Genomic DNA, 8,356 nt, shown 5'->3' with positions numbered 1-8,356 from the left:
GATCTGTATCAAAGAATAAAACATGTTTTTAACACGTATGCAGTCTGTATCAAACGTGTTGTATTCTCAATCACTTATAGGTCATGAAAACCAGGATAATTGCCTGTCTTATGAGTTCTGGAGCTCATCCCAGATCAAATTCTCTGGCCTTATGTAATGGATGTGAGATATTCCAAGACTTGGCACTTATATACATTTTGTGGTTTTAATTGAATGTGGTTTAGCAATGCCAAATGACAAGGACAAGATTGTTTTATTGGTGTCAACCATTATTTTTATGTTTGTGCAATGGAAAGATACAAAGTTGTTTTGCCTCAGTTAAACAAATTTTCTACCATCTCTGATCATGGAAAAAGTGTAGATGTGATGGGACACATCGAAATTACTATGCTGGTGGTAGTGATTTAATGTTCCTTTTTTCTATGCTGGCATGGGTTGGATGGTTCAACAGGAGCCAGAGGACTGCACCAAGCCCTACAGATCTCCTTTGGCATGCTCTCTACACTTGAATGTCCTTCTCAATGCCAACCACTTTACAAAGTGTACTGGATGATTTTTTCATGGCATCAGCATTGGTGAGGTCATCAAGTACCTGCACTCTGGTAACTGAGTGGATGTTTACTGACATTTAGTAGGAATGAAGTGTGGTATTGTCTGTGTAGGAGCATTAGCAGAAGTGACAAGTAGGTTGTTAATATACAGTGAAGAATATGAGAACCAAACCCAATCTTTTAGGCTCACTGGAGTCGATAGGATGTGTTTACATCCCTGTAACTTAGAGATTCGGCAAAAGGGACCGATAGAATAAGTACTAGGCTTACAAAGAATAAGTCCAGGGGTCGATTTGCTCCACTAATAGGCAGTGCTCCAGCATGGCCGCAGTCAAAATGACTGAAACAAGTAAAAGAATGATAGAATCATGGCGGTGAGCTAGCTGAATCGTTAGCTTACCAAACAAGATTCTTAGTGCCATTTCATTTGTCTGTATATTCTGAGTTCATATTCATCCGAGGTTGACTTTGCCTTTCATCCTTTCAGGGTAAATAAAATAATTACCAGTTGAACACTGGGGATGATGTAATCAACTTAACCGCCCCTCAGAAATTGCTGGCCTTGTGACCAAATTTGAAACCATTATTATCATTTAGATGGTGAGCTGCCAAGTGTTGTGGATCATGCCAGACAAAATATCCCTTCCTCTCAAAGATTGCTGGCCTTAAATCCTGCAACGTACTGGTGTTCTGTTCAGTGGGGTAATGTTATGACTTTCGTCCCTTATATGCCATGGAAAGAAAGAAGGGAGCTGGCCCTACGGGTCGTAGGGCTTAGGAAAAAAAAAGTTAATGCATAGAAATAGCAACAGTAGAAGTTGACAGAATGTTAAGATGAGGCAGTGTGGGGGGGCTCAGTGAAATTAATATGTTAATTGAATTGGTAAAATAAAGTAAATTTGTGAGACATTTGATCCGCTAGTCTGAACAAAATATCTGCCACCAGCTGGTTAACTTCATGATGCAAAGACGGTCAACGTCTCCACATAGTAAGGGAGGTAAGTCACATATAACATTCATGTTGAGAATCTAGATTAAGATATTTTAAAAATCTAATATAATATCTACTTAAAAAAAACAAAAAAACATAGTGGATCTTTTCTTTTTAAAGATTTTGTTTGTCTTCAACACTAATTACCAATTCTATTTCATTACAAAAAAAAAAAAAGAAAAAAAAAGAAAAGAAAAATGTGTATTGCTGATATTCTGAAAAATTTTGAATCTCTCCTACTTAATAAATATGTTTTCAAAATTATATTTGATTCTATCGAAATGATAAGGACAAATTTATTCATTAAAATGAAAAAAGAGAGTCAGAAGAATAAAATTAATTTAACCAGAAGCCGAATGAAATGTTCTATACTTAATTGCGGTGCCCCAGCATGGCCACAACCTCTAGCTGAAACTGATAAAAAAAAGTTCCATAATATCAAATTTATAAATAAATTTAAAAAAAAAAATATTCTTTGAACCCCATGATTAAACGGGAAATAATTTTTAAAAAATGAGAAAATATGGAGAAAAACTAATAATGGGTGTTATTAAAAAAATTTAAATACTTTCATTATTAGACATACGCACTTACGTATACACACGGGGAAATTAAAACAAATCTGATAAAATCTCATCTAATATACAAAATAGTCTTGCTATAAAAAGAAACTCAAATGTTGAGGTTTATTGTATTCTCAAGGTCATTTTGTAGCTCAAAAAGTATTAGTCTTCGAAATTGGGTCGCAGAGATATTTGACTGATCGACCACTATTTTTATTTCTACCACTACAAACCACTCGCAAAGATGTGAATATTGTTCAAAACACCAGCTATACGACTCCAAGTCAAACAAATAATAAATAAACATATATCTATTTAGACATATTTATGATAGAAGACCTCTCCATCAGTCAAGGTCTGTCTTCGTTTCTGGAGCTTATTTGCATATTCGTTATGACGTAAGAGATATGATGATGTTACTTAGAATACTTTCATGAATGCTTGGTTTTCTTTCTTTTTTTTTTTGGAAAATTATGGAATTAATTTGATTAAGTAACTCTAATCTCATTAGAATCAAAAGGAAGAGAAAGAAAATGCAATAACTAAAAAAAATATAGAAAAGTAAATAAATAAAAAAAAACTTTATTTCGCTGATTCACTTTTCGGAAAATCAAGGTCGATTTAAATTTCCGTTGAATAAATAATTTATCTATATAAAATTGAAACGAAATTATTTTAAAATGTAGGAGAAACCTTAATTTATCGTTTTAGTGGCAGTTCTACTAAATTAAATGGTTTAATTCTAAAATACTAAAGTAATTTATTTGGAGAAAATTTAAATATAAATTTTCCCAAGATCCCTTGCACAACGGTCAGCTCTATTAATATAAACTTACCATTGTTATATGTAAAAAAATAACGAGCCAAATGTACGAAACGAAATTTCTTTGTTATAATAAGCATTGTTTGAAAATTATCACTCACTTTTTAAGTAGATGATTTAAGAACATTTTAATATTCGTTAAATATAATTCATTCAATTTAAATTTACTTATTCTCAGATTAATTCATATTTGATCATTGTTTATTTGTAAAATATTCAATTTTAGCCAATATCAAGGGCGAAACGATACTGGCTCTTAAATAATTTATTGTTTCGTCAACCCGCTTTTAATTTCTCCGCCCGACTACTTAAGTTCAAAAGGACTTTTTAATTAACCAAGACTAACTACAAGCTACATAATAAAATAATAACTGCTAGCAAAATACCATTTTTATTTAATACATGCTAAAATATTTTTGCGTGTTAATAGAAAAATTTTTTTTATAAGAGAATGTTATGAAGGATAAGAGTTTCTTATATTATAGTGAATTACAATATATAAAGTTAAAATAATAAAGATAAATTGCCAACTATAGCTACACAGCTACCGCTTATTTTCACTATGTTCGGTAAGTTCCGTAAGCTGCCGCCGATTGATTCCGAGTATGACCAAATATGCTATTTATTCTATAAATATTAACGAAGAATTACTTTTTTCGATAAATAATTATATAAATGGGAAATAAATAATAGAAATTGTATGAATAAAAAAATGTATAACACTTTCGTTTTGGAAAATTTAGCAGACGTTAAAAAAACACAAACAAAAAATCAAGTAAAAACAAAAACAAAAAACGTAAGAAACGTTTTGAAGTGTTAAGCTGTAATGTGAGTGACAAAGAGTCCGGCGCAAGTGGAAAGCGCCGGTATATATCATCAGCCTGTTAGGTAAGTTGTTAGCTATTGGTGGTGTAAAAAAAAAGAGGAAAAAGATAAAGAAGATATCTGAGTTTGTCTATGTGAAAAGCAGTGTGGTTTAGCAGGCGCCAAGAGAGAGAAAAAGGGTGATGAGAATATTTCTGTCTCCCGCTTCCATTCACAAGTACAAATGTTTATTTATGTTTAACGTGCGTGCATTGCCACATAAATAGAGGCAAAACTGTGACTGTTGACTTTCAGTTTCCTTACTCTTATCCATTCTGAATGCTGAAGGTGGTAATCAACAACCAAGCGGGGGCCAGAGGGACTTCTGTTTCCCCTTTTTTAGTTATACCTTAAATTAATTTTACCTTTAATTACGGCAGAGTGACTCCTTGCCGCACACCCTTTATCCCAACACGTGTCTTTTTCTGAGCATCTTTTGTTAATTAGTGTTCAATAATGTTAAAGTCTGCCAAAGATTTACTGAAATCTAACATCTTTAGCAATCAAATTATTAATTAGTGATCAATGGTCAATTTGGAAAACATAGAGAGGAATAATAGACTGTCGCACATTTGCAAGTTGTTTTGATATATATATAATAAGCGAGCTGCGACAGTAATTTTATTAGATCTCATGTCTACAAACAGACAAAGGCAATTTTGATGTGTTAAGTGAAGAAAGATAATATTTTTATCGCATCTACCAGAACCACACTGGACTTTCCGAAATAGCAGCTGGAGAGAAATTTAACTGGAAAAAAAAAAACCGAACGTAAACTTTGAAAGTTGCTATCCTGACCAGGCCGGCTCCGGTAAGTAGGCTTAAGTGCCAAAATACTTAATGGGAGAAAGAAAGAGAAAGAGAGAGATAGAGCCCTTCATTCTATCAATAGAATGTGGACGCACGTGTATGTATGTATGTATGAATGTATGTATGTGTGTGTATGTACGTCTGTTTATCTATCTATCTATCTATCTATCTATCTATCTATCTATCTATCTATCTATCTATCTATCTATCTGTTTATCTATCTATCTATCTATCTGTTTGTTTATCTATCTATCTATCTGTCTCTGTTTATCTCTCTATCTATCTATTTATGTCTATCTATCTATTTATGTCTGTCCGTCTATCTATCTACCTATCTATGCCTATCTATCTATCTATCATCTATCTATCTATCTATCTATCTATCTATCTATCTATCTATATATCTGTCTATCTATCTGTCTATTTATATGTCTGTCTATCTATCTATCTATCTATCTATCTATCTATCTATCTATCTATCTATCTATCTATCTATCTATCTATATCTATCTATCTATCTATCTATCTATCTGTCTATCTATCTGTCTATTTATATGTCTGTCTATCTATCTGTCTATTTATATGTCTGTCTATCTATCTATCTATCTATCTGTCTGTCTGTCTATCTATCTATCTATCTATCTGTCTGTCTGTCTGTCTGTCTATCTATCCGTGTCTACACATGCATCACTTTCACACGCACCCGCGCACGCACTTGTCCTACTGCTGTGTCCAATATATAAATAAATATATTTATATTTATTATTTATTCTTCCTGATACAGTTACATCCACAAGATTCAGACTATGGCGTTATTGTACACTATGTAGAATAAATACACACAACAAAGAATACAGGACATCTTATTGTCTTGCGTTGTTTTTACTCACACACGCTCTTTCTTCTTTTCTATTTCTTTCTCTTTCACACACACACACACACACACACACGCAAACATTCTCTCACACACTTTCTCCTCTCTGTCTCACATTCATACGCTTTCTCTCGCACCAAATCCCCCCCTCTCTCTCTCTCTCTCTCTCTCTCTATCTATATATATATATATATATTACACACATTGCCCCGCTTTCACACATACATTCACTGCTTCTTTCTCTTTCTCTTTCAGTGTCTTTCTCTCTCTCTGTCTCACATTCATACGCTTTCTCTCGCACCAAATCTCTCTCTCTCTCTCTCTCTCTCTCTATATATATATATATATATATATATATATATATATATATATATATCTTACACACGTTGTCCTGCTTTCACACATACATCCACTGCTTCTTTCTCTTTCTCTTTCAGTGTCTTCTCTTTTCTCTCTATTTTCATCTTCATAAATGTATGCGTTCGTGTGTATATACACACACACACATACATATGTATGTACGTATGTGTGTTTCACTTCCTATGTCTTCTCTCATATCTGGTTCTTTTCTCGTTTTCTTTATTTTTTAATCTTCAATCTCTCTTACCGACTTTCTCGAACTAAAGAGTATTTTCAATTAATAGTACATTTCCAATTAACTTCTTCTTTCTTCTTCTTCTTCTTCTTCTTCTTCTTCTTCTTCTTCTTCTTCTTCTCTTCACTATACTATTTCATGTCCTTTTTCTCCACTTTTTTCTTCTTCTTTCTGTGTGTGAATATCTCTTTTCTGTCCCTCTGTCTTCTTTCTTTCCTTGCTGTGATGGCGATCTTTTATATATATACATACACATATATATATATATATATATATATATATATATATATATATATATATATATATATATATATATATATATATGGGGCGATCGCCATATATATATATATATATATATAAACACACCGACAGACTAACTCAATTCAATTTTGCGAGTTGATATAATGTGTATGTGTGAATATATCTATCTATTTATCAATCTATCTGTCTGTCTATGCATAAAAGTCATACATACACTCAAATCCGAGAAGCTGCTGCTCATTTATTTGTCTATAAACAATAAATAAACAGACGAATAAAGGAGTGGTGTACATACATACATACATGTGTGTACGCGCACACACACGCACACACACACACACCACACACACACAGACAATCTGTTCAGCTCCCTCCCTGACTACCTTGGTTACCAAGGCGACGAAATAACAGCAGCCTAAAGAGGCAAAATGAAATATAAAGTACAGTCCACTTCCCAAATAGTAAATTATCTTCCATTTCAAACTAATTGCTCTGTCGTTACGTTTATTTTTTCTCCTTCTCATTATCGCGGTAACTAATATCCATACATAATGGTAAAAGTAGTCTTTGCGACAGAAGTCTGCTGCGCCCCGGTCAACTTGCCCGGACGGAACCATTTCATTTTTTGCCTCCCTAATAATAGTATTTAACCCTAGGTATAGTCTGATTAAGTAAACTCATCATGATTAAAAGTACCCTAGTTGTTACGTTCCTGACTATTTTTTTATTTATTTGTCTTCTAGACATTGTCGCTCGGACTATATCCCTGAATGCGGCGTTGTTTTTTCTTAAGACATTAGTTGGATCTTTTCTGTTTGAAGGACGGAATTTTCTACAAGATCCCATTAGTTCAGATTTGTGGGTAATTTGTCTATTATTTAACCTCGTTCGTTGATGGAACAACTTATATATTGTCTTTTTGGTAGAGTTTTAGAACTGCTTCATCTACTTCATGGAGAAGGAAAAGGACAGGAATTGCCCACACCCTTTTTTTTTCTCTCCAAATATCTTTGATTCATACGACAGGAATTAAGATTCTGAAAGACTTTTATAAAATTAACCTTTATTTACCCCTCTAATTCAGAGCCCTTTTCCTTCACAACTTCGCTGTTGTTATGTATATCAGGAACTGTGATTTGAAGACGATTTAGCTGCTTTTTCTAGCAAGCGAAGTAACAGCGAAGAGGCTCCCACGTTGGCTCCAGATTTGATTGCGATTTTTAGTCTCTTTTTGTTTGCTTGACTTCTACAATATTCTCTGAAAGGGCATGGACCGCCAAGAGAAATTTTGCAAGGGGACTGCTTTCGGCCTATCGGGGTAGTGGTGGGGGGGGGGCTAATCTTCTCGAAAAATTTTTTTAGGAGGTACTTCGTCAAATAATTCCATTTCCCTCCTTGGCTCTGCAGTCACAGGACTAAAACAACGATTAAATATTGTTTTTATAGACCTACGGAAGGGCATGAATGTCACAACCTTCGTTTAATAAAGCCGAGACGTGTCTGTGAGAAACACATTGGTTTGTGAAACCTTATGATGAACATAAAAAAAAAGGAAGAAGTTCTGTTATACATTTGTAACTTTTGTTGATTATAGGAGCAGGCATATCTATGTGGTTTAGAAACTTGCTCAGGAAGCAGTGGTTTCAGGTTTAGTCTCATTGTGTGGGCGACACCTTGATGATTTCTACAATAGCCGTGAAATAACCATTGCCCGGTGAGTGAACGGTAGACGGAAACTGTAGAAGCTCGTCACATTTGTGGGTGGTATGTCTCCCCTACCTCCGCGTGACAACCGATGTTGGTTTGTTTACATCTTTGTAACTTAGCTATTTTGTAGAAGAGACCAATAGAATAAAGGCGGAGGTAAAGAATACGCATACCACCCGTTTCGGCGTAACAAAAGCCCTAACCCTTACCCTAAACACCCGGTGTGCGTATCTTTACTTTCGCCAGAATAAGTACTGGGGTTATTTTACCAATTTTGTTTTCAAGACGGTGCTCCAGCCTCGCCGCAGCCCAGGATT

At 34.1% G+C, this 8,356-nt stretch overlaps 1 protein-coding gene across 3 annotated transcripts in view; it reads left to right on the top strand.

The window, feature by feature from the left end:
* Window positions 1-3,697: 3,697 nt before the first annotated feature.
* Window positions 3,698-8,356, top strand: part of LOC115231657 (putative uncharacterized protein DDB_G0291608) — a 55,293-nt gene continuing 50,634 nt past the window's right edge. Inside the window, exon 1 of one of the 3 annotated variants that reach the window (XM_029801631.2) lies at window positions 3,698-3,816. The gene's annotated coding sequence lies outside the window, so the exon portion shown is untranslated. Of the gene's footprint in view, window positions 3,817-4,449; window positions 4,604-8,356 lie in introns of those variants that run through there. The other 2 variants (XM_029801632.2, XM_029801630.2) reach the window with 2 other exon arrangements.

Source organism: Octopus sinensis, unplaced genomic scaffold, assembly GCF_006345805.1.
Source record: "Octopus sinensis unplaced genomic scaffold, ASM634580v1 Contig18748_ERROPOS222794, whole genome shotgun sequence".
Taxonomy (NCBI): Eukaryota; Metazoa; Mollusca; class Cephalopoda; order Octopoda; family Octopodidae; genus Octopus; species Octopus sinensis.
This window is presented reverse-complemented; position numbering and strand designations above follow the sequence as displayed.